At 41.0% G+C, this 13,730-nt stretch overlaps 1 long non-coding RNA gene across 15 annotated transcripts in view; it reads left to right on the forward strand.

The window, feature by feature from the left end:
* Positions 1 to 13,730, forward strand: part of LOC135109025 (uncharacterized) — a 63,765-nt gene that overhangs the window by 29,320 nt on the left and 20,715 nt on the right. For 14 of the 15 annotated variants that reach the window (XR_010272534.1, XR_010272535.1, XR_010272539.1 and 11 more), the window contains one exon: positions 13,068 to 13,278. This is a non-coding gene — a long non-coding RNA (uncharacterized LOC135109025). The remainder of the gene's footprint in view (positions 1 to 13,067; positions 13,279 to 13,730) is intronic. The other variant, XR_010272546.1, reaches the window with a different exon arrangement.

A 13,730-nucleotide genomic window follows, 5' to 3' on the forward strand; every position in this document is an offset into this window, starting at 1 on the left:
GAGTTTCCCACACTATTCTCATGAAAGCTTCCCCTTCATGATGAAACAAACTGTGAGTCTCTGAGTGTGATATTTAAGCAAATATGAGGTTGTTAACTCTTACTGCTGCCAGACACTTCCTATCCTCTCTACTCCAGACCTCTCCTCCTCCCTCCCTCCCTTGAGACTATCACCAACACTGCCACCACTGTCCCCTCCCTTCTCTCATCCTCATTGTACTGAAGTAGGTACGTGAAGACACTGTGGACAATATTCCTGACTCAGCTGACAAATTCAGCTGCACTGTTAGTGATATGCCTGGGAACACCGTGACCTCTCCCTCTCAGTGCCAGTGACTCACTAGTCCCAAGTGGTGTGTGGCATCTCAACATGGAACAAAAAACATAGGTAATTACTGCCCCCTCCAGTGGTTATAATGTGAATGTTTTCATCATCCATGTCATCACTGTAATTAGTTAAGAAATGAGGAACCAAAATACAAGTCAATGAAAACTGTAAACTTGTTAAAAAGTGAAAATGTGTAAACAGTGTTTCTCAACTACTGTGATTAACTACTGTAGTGCCGTTCCTCCTTTCGTTCCAGTGTTAATAAGTAATAACTGACTTAATGAATAATAAAAAATATGTAAAGACTCTTGACACACTTAGTTCCAAAGGGGTATGAAAGAAGAGGGAGCGTTGTCCCTTTATTTGATTATTTGTGAGTGAGAGTGATGTTTTCATGAGGGCACATCAAAGGAAATATTAAACTAGTACATGGAGGCTCCAAGACAAACCAGCTAGCTGGGGTCTAGCATTACATTTATTATTGACTGTTCACTGCCTCCTTTTCCAGGTCATTACTGAGAGTTATTCCCAGGTGGTCTCTGGTACTTTTTTGTTGAGTTGTAAGCTCATCTGTGATGGCATGATGTTTTTCTTTTAGTTCTGTTATTTTTCCATTTCTTAAACTTAGTGGTGTTATATGCTACATATTTTTTTCTTTATTTATTTATTTTTACGTCCAAGTATTCTATTCAGATTACCCTATAGTTTCAAGTGATCATTATTGATCTGGATTGGAAGTGTCACACTTGTGTCATTTCCATATGAAGTTAGTTGGGCATTTTGCATGTTATTATCTACTTGTGTCCCCTATCATCATTAAAAAAACAAAAAATAGAGAACCAAGGACTGAGCCTTGTGGAACACCAGTTGCTACTTTTGACTTTTGAGAGACCACTGCATTTATTGCTGGTGTTGGTTTCTATCTGCTAGCAAACTATGCAGCCAGTTCCCAACTTTGCTAGCTATTCCTAAGTTCTCTACCTTGTGTAGGTATATTCTGAGGTTCACCGTGTCAGATGCTTTCACAATGTCAAGATGACCACATCTACATTCTCCTCATTGTGGAGATGTTGAGGGACATGCTTGTAGTGATAGAGCAGTTGTGATAAACATGACCTTCCTTTCCTAAATTCATGTTGGTCCTCTTTGCACAGTTGTTGTCTTCTCCTGTGTTCTACAACTTTTCCTCTGGCAGTGAGCACTACTGGCCTGTATTGTGATGGTTCTCTTCTACCTCCTCTATAGCTCTGCTTTTACACTAGTGTTCAGAGATTCTCTCCAGAGATGGTGGATGGCTGGCACCAGCACTGTTGCACACTCTTTCAGCATGATGACTGGCATTCTGTTAGGTCCTGGTGAAAATGATGTGGGCACATGCTGTATTGCTTCCTTGATGTCCTACACTGTCAAATCTATACCCACTGTCATTGTCTCAGTGTTCTTTTTATGGGCCAGAAAATTTCTTAGGGTCTGTTTTTATTTTGCTTAGCTTGGTGCTCTCAAGCTCTTTTCGTATTGCTTTTCAAGTTACTGTGCCATTTCACAAGGCCCTGTAATCTGTAGCCTCTCTCCTGTAGTGAAGGCTCCTATTTGAGTTTATATTTTATGTTTCCTTCTTGTATAACTAATGTAATATTTTGTGTTGGTCCTTATTGCTTCTGCTGCCTTTGCCTTCTTTGCTTCTCTGTGTGATGTTAATATTTCCTCTTCTTGCTTACTTGTTCATTTATTTTCTTACAGTTTTCATTGGTGTGCTTCTTGCTTATTCTTATCTTCAGTCATTTTTTCCTCATTAGAATTCTCCAGTCTCTTGGTATCACATATCCTTCCTGGTCTTCTGTTTGGTATGAACTTCTCACTGCCTTCGTAGCACCTGGTGAGGATCTTAGTCAGTGTTCCTTCAGTTCCAGTCGCTGCTACCCAAGTCTTTACCCAAGTCTTCTCTTATGTTGTGGTAGTAATTAAACTTTTCCTTATTCAGGTATTGACTTCATCCTTGCAGGTTTTGCATATTTAGTACTGGAATATAATATAAACATTGTGATTTCATGGTCTGTTATAACTGAGTCAGCTTATTCATAACTGCAGTATTTCTGGTGATTCAGTTATAAGCAAATCTAAGATGTTTTCACCTCTTGTTTGTGATTCCAATGTTTGTGTTTAGTTGTAATCTCTATAAAATCAAGTACAGTAGTTGGTTCATCTTGCATTTTTTTTTTTATTTGTTGTGACAGCAACAGTAAAGTGATCCCTGTATGTTTTGGGGAAGTAAAGATCCCCCTAGTCCCCTAGTGCCATCACCTCTGTATCTGTATTGATCAAAGGGGAGCTACCTACTTTTAACTGTACAGTTGTGCCATGAAAGCTGTCTGAGCTACTATTTGGAGGTGTGTGTATTGTCCCAGTAATAATGCAATAGTTCACAGGTTCTATTGGAATATGATTTAAATGTTGTATATTCAATTGCTGTATCCCATCTGACTTGCATCATGACAAACATATCCTGTTCTTTCTGTATGTTCTGAAAGACAAATAGTTGTATATCTAGCTCTGTTGCACCAGTGTTTATATCTTCACTTAAGGGTGTTGCAGTTAAACTTATAAATTAATAATTGTCTTTTTAGTTAATTCTGCTTTAGAAAATAATTGAGTTTGTTTCTGGGAAATAGGCCTTGTATATAGGCAAACATGTAATTCTCTAATATTCTGGCTGTCTCTGCACAACCCGGTGTGGATACAGTAGCATTTATGCTGGTGTGATTTGCCACTGAGGATGGTGGAGTGTTGACATTCATAGTTAGTTCCTTAATGCTGTGATGTGTGTTTGCTTATCCTCTGTCACTTGTCTTGTGTCTTGGTCTACAAAAGTTCAGAACATTTTTGGTTATCTGCATTAGTGTGTAGTGTGGAATGAGGGTTCACCTTTCCTCTTCTTTCTTAGCACTTCTTTTGGTGTCTGCTCTGCTTGGTGGGTATTGTTGGTATGTCTTCTGAGGAGATCACCATCTTGTTCATTCCTGTTGCCAGTAATAGCTTGTCTTTGGGTGCTCCTTAGGTGCTGATATGTGCATGCTTCATTAAAGTGCCTCCAATTCTCCTTATGTATGATTGGATGAAAACAGGTGTATGTTTTGCCCTTCAGACATGTGTCTCAGTGTCTTCTGCAGAGCTTTGGGTGTGCATATGGGCAGGTAGGTCCTAATAGGCATATCACTTATATATTTCCTTTTGTTTAACAGTAGCTGCTCTTGTCTGTGTCTGTTCTGTTTCTGTGTGGTTTTGTTGGTTGTTTTGTTGGATCCTTGATGCACTTACTGTAATTCTCTGTGTTGGCCGTTGATTGTTGTTGTGTTCCATGGAATCGTGTTGGTCTGGCAGGCAGGGAGACAAATCTGGTGGTGTGCTTGCTTGCATTGTTATTGAACTCTTCCTGTTCAAATTTCTTGCCATGCTGGGTATATCTTCCTGCTGACAGTGTAGCAGCAGGCTGAAGTTGGCATCTTCTCGTGTACTTCAGCAGCAGGTGGTGGCTCACTCACTGTGGCTGCAGGCTGTGTTTGAGTTGCTTGTCTGTTGTGGAGTGTCTTTGCTTCCTAGGCCTCAATTATAGCTCTGTCTGCTTTGGGGCTTCCTCAGTTTTGTTCAGCCAGTCTGCTGTGTCTTCATCTTAAATCTCAGTAGGACACATGTGCAGCAAGTGAATGTTTGTATTGTGGCAGCATAGCAGAGGATCTGGAAGGTTGGTAGTCACAACATTCATAGTGCTGCCACTTCTTGCAGTAATCACAGCTAAATAAGTAGTCCATATTACTGGAGAGACTACACAATGTTCAAGCAATCCTTTTTGTTTACCTCCTCTACATTGCTGTTGGGGTGCTGCCATAAGACCCAGTTGTTTTTTCTGTGCTTTTCACTACTTTTTTTTTCACTATTTTATGTTATCACTGAGTTTTCATGGCTCTATTGTCCTTCTATACTATAACTACCAGATAGCTAGAGCACTCACTACATTCCAATTGTTTATTTAAATAACTTGATTAACTGGCCCAAGTCTTGTACCAGATCCAGCTCAAGTCCTGTTAACAATAAGATATCAGGAATATGCCTTCATGTCTGACAGAAAGTTTTCCTGATGGTGAGGCTCAATCAAAGGGACAGAGACTACACTATATTTTTGTAGCCAAGAAATCCTCCTGTAAGGAGGCAGTAGACACCTGCCAAAATAATAATTACTCCCAGTGAGGTATGAAGCACTGGATCAGGGGGTGCTATAAACTCATAAGTAACCCAGTTGTGACCTCACTGAATGTTTCCCTTTTTTGTCTCACAACATAACAGGGCAGTCACAGCCTCCCCTCTAAAGACAACTTTCTTCCTTCATACAACTCTGCAAACACTTAACACATCCACACCCTTCACTCAAAATTTGAAAATATAAATAAATAAATATGGCAACTCCTACACCAGCTTTGGAGTCCCTGTCTGGGGAGAGAACCACAAATGTCCCCAGGTTGGACTGCTCGTTTGGTATTGACCCTAAGTGTCTTGACACCCATATTAACTTATTCTTCATTAACTTCTGCAACATTTGCAGCCTTAAATCTAATTTTCAATCTGTAGAACATCACCTTTCCTTTGCTAAACCTTATCTTCTTTTCCTCACTGAAACACAGGTGTCCTGTTTTCTATATCCTCATTTTCAATCTAAAGCTGGATGTTGCAGTTATGTGCCCACAATCTTGAATCTTCCGAATTTTCCACCATCTGGCTACAACTACAGAGTCACTCTAGTGCTGCATACCTCTCACCTAACTCCTCCAACTATAAGAAATTCTTTAACTGCTTGACTTCCAAAGTGGAGCACATCTTGACTCTTCCCTTTTGCAGAGATCTCCAATCTTGGAGACTTCAAAAGCTTCCAAAGCGAAGGTACCTCTGGTGTTTTGCCTCTGCTAGTTGGGGGACCTGAGGAAGCATTACTCTGATTTTCCATGGAATAACTACTGCTTCTGTGTGAGCACATAACAGAGGTGATAGTGTCCACTTCTGGTGTGACAGCCAAATTGCTCTATATTGACTACAAAATAAGAAGACATTAGCTGCATGTATATGTGGCCAACAGAGTAAAGAAAGTAACTCGTTCATGACATAAAGGTAAGTTATGCGGCAACTAAAGATAACCCTGGGGACCTCGTAACTTGAGGGACAAACACTGATGAGCTGTGCAGGTCCTCTCCATTGTGGCAAGCACCCCCATGGCTGCCCCACAACATGAATGGCCAGATGGGCAAATTAACATTACTCAAACTGCTGAGACAGAAGTAATTGTTAATACTGTCAAAACACCACCTCAGTTGATGGAATGGGAAAAGTACAGCAAATATGATAAATGTCTGAGAGTATCAACTGATTTGAAGGCTCAGGTTAGGGATTTGGCTTTCAATACCAACCCAACAATAAAGGTGGAGGAATTAAGAGTAGCAGAGCAGAAACTAGTCAAATTAGTACAAGGGGAAGAATTCTTTTATGGGTATGCATTGCTCCAAAAAAATGCTGACAGGTCATCACACCCAGACATAATGGCCCAGTGAGTTACATCTGGATAATGGCATCATCAAAAGTGTGATGGAAGAATATAGGCAACCAACTTGCCTGAGTCATCTGTACATCCCATTTTGCTACTTGGCCATCACCACATAACCAAGCTGTCAATACCAAGGTGCAGTCAAATGAATCATCGTTTCAACACCAACTTTACAATAGTGTATATGAGACAAAGATGGTGAATCCTAAAATAAGGCAAATAATAAAGGAAGTTATAAGAGAATATAAAATTATCAAAAACACCATGGCAAACCCTATTCCTTGTTAATGCACCACCAGTCCCACAATTCAGAATTGATATAAGTGAACCCTTAAATGTAAGAGTGTGTGATATTTGTGTTCCCCACCTGAAAACCCAACATTTCCACAGGTCCCTATGTTAATGAAGTGTAGAGAGTATAGTGTAGAGAGTCCCCAGGTCAGACTGCTCTTCTGGTATTGACCCAGGTGTCTTGACACCCCTCTCAACTTTTCTTCATTAATTTCTGCAGCATTTGAAGGTCTTAGATATAATTTTCAATCTCTAAAACCCCACCTCTCCTCTACTAAACCTCATCTTCTTTTCCTCACTGAAACACAGGTGTTTGAGGCAACTGAATTCTTTTGAATTTTCAAGTTTTTCACCATCTAGCTACAACTACAGAGTCACTCTCAAACTAAATTTATCTGTGTTGTATACCTCTCATCTAACTCTTCTGACAATAAGAAATTCCTTGACTACTTAACTTCCAAAATGGAGCACATTCTCTCTTCCCTTTTGTGGAGATCTCCATTCTTGGAGACTTCAATGTTGACCATCTTGGTGAACTAACCTTCAACTTTGCTATCCTCCACGACTTAGAGTAACTGGTGCAACACACTACTCGTATTCCTGACCATCTTGGAGATATGCCCAACATTCTTGACCTTTTCCTAACCTCTAATTCTTCTGCTTATGCTGTTACCCTCTCTTCTCCATTGGGCTCCTCTGATCACAATCTCCTAACTGTATCTTGCCCTATTGCTCCAATCCCTCCTCAGGATCCCCCTAAGCAGAGGTGCCTCTGGCATTTTGCCTCTGCTAGTTGTGGGGACCTGAGGAGGTATTTTGCTGATTTTCTTTGGAATAACCACTGTCAGAGACCCATCTCTGTGTGCTGAGCACAAAACAGAGGTGATAGTGTCTGGCATGGAGGCATACATTCCTCACTCTTTTTCTTGATCTAAACCTTCCAAACCTTGGTTTAACATGCATGATAGAGAGGTGGCCCACAAAAGGTACTTGAGCCTTCCATCTCCAGAATTTCATGCCAAGTCTGTCCAAAAATTATGAAGTATACGAGACTTACCTCCAGTCAGTTGAAGAATGCTTGGAATTTTATGAGTCAAATCACCTCTGCTGTAGTGGAGATTTCACATGAGATATCACTGTCGTGCTCGAGACGTCAAACTTTGTAGCCACGAACATCCACATGACATAAACTAATAAAAACCAATCATAAATGCAAGCCACGTACTCCAAAATCTAAATATAAAAGGGCAGGAAGTGGAGGGCATGTGAAATCTCTACTACAGCAGAGGTGATTTGACTCATAAAATTCCAAGCATACTTCAATTGCCCAGAGGTAAGTCTCGTATACTTCATAACTTTATCTCGTCAAATCACCTTCTGCTACGTGAAGCGTTTCACATGAGGCTTTGAAGCCATGGGGGTGTCGTGCCCGTACAAACTGACCTTCTATAAGAACTGTAACAAGGGGTCATAAGACAATGATTTCACAACTGTAATCTTCATTGTACATATAGGTGCATTAATCACATAATTTACAATTCAAAACCGACCTTGCATAAAAACTGTAATAAGGGGTCATAAGACAATTCCCATTACATCTTAAACCTTTCCCCCAATGTGCATGTGCATGATAATCAGAAGTTGAATTTATTCATATATGCATAACCCTGCATAATGGCACTGACCTCCTCTCCATATCCAAACTGCATACTAACCATTTGACATCCCAAATGAAGAAAGAAACAGGACCTTAAGAAAGTAACAGTACCTACACTAGGACTGCCTCCTGAAATGGGTCTACTTCTGTAACAATGTGCTTGTCATGAAATTTAGCAAAAGTACTCTCCTGTGTCCACCCTGCTTTAGTTAGACATAATACAAGTGATAGGCACTGCCATAGCCTTGGCTTTTGATGCCACTGCTGTCCTAACACTCCCTGCTGTAAATTTGGTTATGTCCACTCTTGACCTACTGACCATTGCCTTAATCCAACGGGCAATGGTGTCCTTAGTGACAGACTTGTGTGGCTTAATGTAGCTCAGGAGTAATCTATCATCATCTTGGGAAAGGCCTCGTCTGAGTTCCTCTGTTCTCGCTAGATAATGCTGTAATGTTACACATACACATAAACCTGTATCCTTGGAGTAAGCTTGAAACTTCACCATACGCACATTAAACTTCAGCCTGCACTGCTTAACGTTACCCCGTATCTGAACGGAAATAGAATCTTGCTCCATGCGAATGCCATTAATAACCAAAAGATGTAAGGTTTGAACTCTTGCAGCTTGGGTCAGTGCCATTAACATAACAAGTTTAAATGTCAGATCCTTAAGGGTCAGAGTGTGCAATGGGTACATAGACCTCAACTCCCTTAGAACTGGCTGAACGTCCCATGTTTCCGTGTATCTAGGTAAGGGTGGTCTCAGATTAAATACCCCTTTCATGAACCTGTTGACCAATGGGTGATTACCAGCCCTACAGCCATTCACCACAACCCCTAGAGACGAGAGAGCACTTCTTGCCGTGTTGACAGTTTCATAATCCATGTTCCTGTTGAAAGTCTCAGACAAAAAATTTATAATGTTTGAGACAGTGGGATTAAAGGGAGTCTATCTATCGCAAAACTGTGTTCATCTTTTAAGGTGCAGTCGGTATTGTTTCTCCATACCCGGCTTCCAAGAGGCCAGGACGATGTCTGCACCCACCTCAGAAATTCTTTGGTCTTGCAAGTGCTCCCTGATAGTAGGCATGCCATCAGCTGTGTGTGGCACATGATCGGGTGCTCCTCCCCTGAAGATGGGAGTACTAGCATTTCTGTCTTCTGCATGCTGAGGCGAGGGTGATCGATCAACATCCTGATCAATGTGCCCATCCATGGTTGTGATAACCACAGGGGAACAACCATCCACACTCTCGTCCCTTCTGCTTTTACCTTCTGCAGTTACCTAGCAATTAAAGAAAATGGTGAAAAGATCTAAGAGAGCTTGAATCTTGCCCAATTTAAGGAAAATGCATCCAGTTGTGTTGCCTCTGGATCTGGTTTCCAGGAGCAATAGTAAGGTAATTGCTTATTAAGCCTTGAAGCAAACAAGTCAATAACTGGTGTACCAAAAACCTCACACAACTGGTGGAAAATACGTACATTAAGTTAACATTCATGCCTGTCATTAACATGACCCGCATGCTGCCTCCCCTGCCTCGCCGAGGATTCACTGGAATTACCACTACTAACATGAGAATTTGTCCTCACTCCATCCCATAAAGATCTGTTGGTACTCCTGCTGGTGCCATAGCAGGAACCCTCAGGTGGAAGGGTAGTGCAGTCCTCCAAGCCAGACATGACTGCTGACCTGCACCAAACAAGCCATAAGCCTGTATAAGCCCATAAATTTTAAGAAATTTGGCAAATTGGCAGGCCCATCCCATACCAATTCCCTATGGCAGGCCCAACCCATACCATAGATCCAACCTGAGTAAGGGGCAATGTACCTGTGTGACAATTGCCTTAGCCGGTAAAATCGCTGCTGAAACCATGATGTAAGACGACATCCGATCAGCTTGAGAACATTCCAGCAACTGACAGCTCGAGCGCAGCAGCAATATCTCATGTGAAACGCTCCACGTAGCAGAGGGTGATTTGACGAGATAAAACTCCTTCATTAATAGAAAGTGTCAAAATCTTTCAAGATCTAACTCCCCTCATGACTTCTGGCATCTAGTCAAAAACATCTCCAATAACTTTGCTTCTTCTTCTTTCCCTCCTTTATTTCAACCAGATGATACCACTGCTATCACATCTATCTCTAAAGCTGAACTCTTTGCTCAGACTTTTGCTAAGAACTCTACTTTGGATAATTCAAGGCTTGTTCCTCCCTCTCCTCCATCCTCAGACTACTTCATACTATTAAAATTCTTCACAATGAGGTTTTCCATGCCCTTGCTGGCCTAAACTCTCAGAGGGCTTATGGACATGATAAGGTCCCTTCTATTGTTCTCTGAAACTGTGCCTCCATGCTTGCACCTTGCCTAGTCAAACTCTTTCAACTCTGTCAACATCTACCTTTCCTTCTTGCTGGAAGTTTGCCTACATTCAGCCTATTCCTAAAAAAGGGGTAACCATTCTAATCCCTCAAACTACCATCATATTGCTTTAATTTCCTGCCTATCTAAAGTTTTTTAATCTATCTTCAATAGGAAGATTCTTAAACATCTAAGACTTCACAACATTCTATCTGATTGCCAGTATAGGTTCCGTCAAGACCATTCTACTGGTGATCTGGCTTTCCTTACTGAGTCTTGGTCATCGTCTTTTAGAGATTTTGGTGAAACTTTTGTTGTTGCCTTAGACATATCAAAAACTTTTGATAGAGTCTGGCACAAAGCTTTGATTTCCAAACTACCCTCCTCATCTTCTGTCCTCTCTGTAACTTCATCTCAAGTTTCCATTCTGACCATTCTATTGTTGCTGTGGTAGATGGTCAATGTTCTCCTAAATCTATTAACAGTGGTGTTCCTCTTGTCACCCACTCTCTTACTATTATTCATCAATGATCTAAACCAAACCTCTTGTCCTATCCACTCCTACACTGATGATAACACCCTGCACTTTTCCATGTCTTTTCATAGACATCCAACCCTTCAGGAAGTAAACATTTCATGCAGGGAAGCCACAGAATGCCTGACTTCTGATCTCTCTAAAATTTCTGATTGGGGCAGAGCAAACACGGTATTGTTCAATTCCTCCATCTATCAACTCAACACAACCTTCCAGACAACTATCCCCTCTTCTTCAGTGACACTCGGCTATTCCCCTCTTCTACACTGAACATCCCCAGTCTGTCCTTTTCTTATAATCTAAACTGGAAACTTCACATATCATCTTTAGCTAAAACAGCTTCTAGGAAGTTAGGCATTCTGAGACATCTCTGCCAGTTTTTCTCACCCTCCCAGCTGCTAACTCTGTACAAGGGCCTTATCCATCCATGTATGAAGTATGCTTCACATGTCTGGTGGGGTTCCACTCATACTGCTCTTCTAGACAGGGTGGAATCAAAAGCTTTTCATCTCATCAACTCCTTTCCTCTAACAGACTGTGTTTAGTCCCTTTCTCACCACTGCAATGTTGCATGTCTTGCTATCTTCTACTGCCATTTTCATGCTAACTGCTCTTCTGATCTTGGTAACTGCATGCTTCCCCTACTCATGTGTCCTCGCTGCACAAGACTCTTCTCTCTCTCACTCCTATTCTGTCCCCCTCTCTAATGCAAGAGTTAACCAGTATTCTCAATCATTTATCCCTTTCTCTGTTAAACTCTGCCTGCTTCTGTATTTCCACTTCCTATGACTTGAACTCCTTCAAGAGGAAGGTTTCAAGACACTTATCCTTCAATTTTTGACTACCGCTTTGGACCATATTCGGGGACCGGCATCTCAGTGGGCTTTTTTTCCTTGGCTGGTGTCCCTCTTACATAAAAATAAAAAGGGGGGGAATTTCTCCTTTACTTTCTGCTAACATGCTAGAATAATAAAAAATGTTCTGAGAAAGTCTGGAAAAAAAATACAGTAGTAAGGACAGGAAAGAACTGTAGATAATTGCCCATAAATGGATTGATGTACCCAAATCATATAAGTATTAAAATGTGAAGTAAAATAGAAATGTGTGTGTGTGTGTGAGCAGGTGATAGTGTATTGCAGGAGAGCATTATGTGTGGTGGAAGTGAAGGCTTCTCCACAGCACCACCTGGATTGGAACTGGGAGGCTTGCAGCATGGAGATGTGAGTTGCCCATACAAAGCTGGAAAATACTTAGATCATCTGCTCTAAACATAAGAACATAAGAACATAAGAAATAAGGGAAGCTGCAAGAAGCGACCAGGCTTACACGTGGCAGTCCCTGTATGAAACACTCCTACCTATTTCCATCTGTTATCCCCATCCATAAACTTGTCTAATCTTCTCTTAAAGCTCTCTAGTGTCCTGGCACTAACTACATGATTACTGAGTCCGTTCCACTCATCTACCACTCTATTTGAGAACCAATTTTTTCCTATCTCCTTCCTAAACCTAAATTTTTCAAGCTTGAACCCGTTATTTCTTGTTCTACCTTGGTTGCTGATCCTAAGAATTTTGCTTACATCTCCCTTGTTATAACCCTTATACCACTTAAAGACTTCTATCAGGTCCCCTCTTAACCTACGTCTCTCTAGAGAATGTAAATTTAACCGCTTCAACCTCGCTTCGTAAGGAATACTCCTCATCCCCTGAATCCTTTTAGTCATTCTCCTCTGTACTGATTCTAATAGACCTATATCTTTCCTGTAATGTGGGGACCAGAACTGCACAGCGTAGTCTAGATGAGGTCTGACCAGCGCCAAGTATAACTTTAATATTACTTCCGGCCTTCTACTTTTAACACTCCTAAAAATGAATCCTAGTACCCTATTTGCCTTGTTTCTGGCTTCTATGCATTGCAACAGACCAATATACTTTGCCTCTTTATTAGATATATATGATACTGTCATTTTTGGAATTTTTTTTAACTAATCTTATTGTACATGATTAAATTTCTTTGACTTTCTTAATTAGCAGGATTATTTAGTATCTTTAGACATTTTTTATTATACTTGCTAAAGACCTTGAGAGTTTTTATGCAAGAAATTGTAGCACTGCTTAGAGAGATGAGTATATGTATCATGTTCGTCAAGTCTTTTCCCGCTTACCTATCTTGAAGGCTTGACTCTGAAGAATAAAACTATACTAAACATGGCCACTCTTCCATACACTGTATATTGGTAAATGTAAGCTTTTCCAGTGCTTCACAGATGTGCAAGAACATCAGCGTTAATTTTGTGTGGCTGTTCTTCAGATGGGTGAAATACCATGTGGATGGAGTGTGTGACTCAGGCATCTGTGAATGGATTACTGGCACTCTGAGAGCTGGCCCAAGATGCTCAATCCCCATGACCCAGAGTGATCAGCTGCACACTGACCCAAATACCTGGCAGCCTGACTAGTCGTATGCCCTCAGGAAGTGACAGTCTCAAGTGAAAGCAGAATATGGCATGGTAATGTACTGGGTGAGTGTCTGGAGACAGGCAAAAAGTCATGGAGCTCTATATACAGGGTGTCCTGTGAGGAAAGACTCATGTTCACAGAAATGAAAGATCAGGTCATTCTAAGACAAAAATATTCCACGGTCAAATGGTCTCAATGCCACGGTTCAGAGGTTACAGAACATTCTGATATGAACATGCATCAGTGCACAGTTTTGTCCTGCAGCTTCCAGGTGATCACTATTGCCATATGGGATTTGTTGTTTCATTTTATCTCTATTTACAAGTGTTGATGTGTAATCAAGTAATACCCACAAGATGTATTCCTGCCTGCCAATTTCTGTACCAACTTTCACATCAACACATGTCAAAACATATGCTTTGAGTAGGATTCTGTATAGGCATAGATGAAACTCTATGACAACAAAGTATTTCCTTGTATAGAGGAGGTGACCCCCCATCACTGGCTGTGGCTC

The sequence above is a fragment of the Scylla paramamosain genome, chromosome 18 (genome assembly GCF_035594125.1).
Source record: "Scylla paramamosain isolate STU-SP2022 chromosome 18, ASM3559412v1, whole genome shotgun sequence".
NCBI classification, from domain to species: Eukaryota; Metazoa; Arthropoda; class Malacostraca; order Decapoda; family Portunidae; genus Scylla; species Scylla paramamosain.